The 1,480-nt window shown below is 41.4% G+C and overlaps 1 non-coding gene across 1 annotated transcript; it reads left to right on the forward strand.

Annotated features, from left to right (window-relative positions):
* The first annotated feature begins 297 nt into the window (after window positions 1-297).
* On the forward strand, window positions 298-371 carry TRNAI-GAU (transfer RNA isoleucine (anticodon GAU)). Its single transcript has one exon. It is a non-coding gene; the product is annotated as a tRNA-Ile (tRNA).
* The last annotated feature ends 1,109 nt before the right edge of the window (window positions 372-1,480 follow it).

The following is a 1,480-nucleotide window of genomic DNA, read 5'->3' on the forward strand; positions in this document are numbered from 1 at the left end:
TCTGGAAGGCTGTGCACACATGCAGGGATGGATGCGTGTCTGGGAGAGACTGGAGAGGACAAGTTATCTGCTGGTCCCTGGCTGGCCAGGAGCCCTGCACAAGCAGAAAGTGAAACCAGGGACTGACATGTGAACTGCTTGAACTTTGGATGTGTGCCCCACCACACCAAAGAGTGCAAACCCTACTACCTCAAGGTGTTTAAACAAAACCTCTGACCCATCATTGACCAGCTACTGGGCTATGCTTACCCAAGGTCAACTTATAGAAAGCTAAGTTTAAGAATAAAAGGAAGGGCTGGCTGGTTAGCTCAGTCGGTTAGAGCATGGGGCTGATAACACCAAGGTCGAGGGTTCGATCCCTGTATTGGCCAGCTGCCAAAATAAATAAAAAAATAAATAATGGGGAGATTTTTTAAAAAAGTATAGATTTCAGTGTTTTCACACTGGAAGGGTGAACAGACTCTAAATAATTTATCCAGGCAAGTCACTAAACAAATAAGTGCAGCAACAACCTGGCGGGGGGGCGGGGGGGGTGGTGGCAAGTCAGAATCCAGATTTGTTATACTATTTACCCAAAATGTTTAGTTTCCTGGATGGCTGGTTAGCTCAGTTGGTTAGAGTGCAGCCTTCTAACACCAAGGTCACAGGTTCGGATTCCCATGCTGGCCAGCCATCAAAATAAAAAAAGTTTAGTTTCCAAAAAAATTGTGAAACACACAAAGAAACAGGAAAGTGTGGCCATACGTGGGAAAAGAAAAAGTCCATCAAAGCTATTTCTGAGGGGTCCCAGATTTTGGACTTGATAGACAATGACTTAAAATCATATATTATAAATATGTTCAAAGATCTAAAGGAAACCATGTTCAAAGAATTAAAGCAAAGTATGACAACAATGACTCACCAGAGAATGTCAACAAGAAGATAAAGTATAAAAAAGAACTATCTAGAAATTGTGGAATTGAAAAGTATGATAACTGAAGTGAAAATTCACCAGAGGGGCTCAACAGGAGATTTGTGCTGAAAGGAGAGAGACTCAGCAAAGTTGAAGATAAAGCAATAGAAACTATCGAGTCTAAAGAACAGAAAGAAAAAGAATGACATAAAATGAATAGAGCCTCTCAGAGTTCTGTGGAACATCAGCAAGTGAAAGAGGTAAAAATATGTTGAAGAACTAATAGCTGGCAATTTGCCAGACTTGATTTAAAACAGCAATACGCATACACAATAGCTCAAAAAACTCCAAGTGGAAACTCTTAGTCTGTTTGGGCTGCTTTAACAAAATACCTTAAACTGGGTAGCTTATGAACAGTAGAAATTTTGACAGTTCTAGAGACTGGGAAGTCCAAGACCAAGGTGGCAGCAGATTCAGTATCTGGTGAGGGCCCACTTTCTGGTTCATAGACCTTCTCACTGTGTCCTCACATGGTTGGAGGGTAAATGAGCTCCCTTGGGCCTATTTTATAAGGGAACTAATTCCACT

Source organism: Cynocephalus volans, chromosome 3 (genome assembly GCF_027409185.1).
Source record: "Cynocephalus volans isolate mCynVol1 chromosome 3, mCynVol1.pri, whole genome shotgun sequence".
Lineage (NCBI taxonomy): Eukaryota > Metazoa > Chordata > Mammalia > Dermoptera > Cynocephalidae > Cynocephalus > Cynocephalus volans.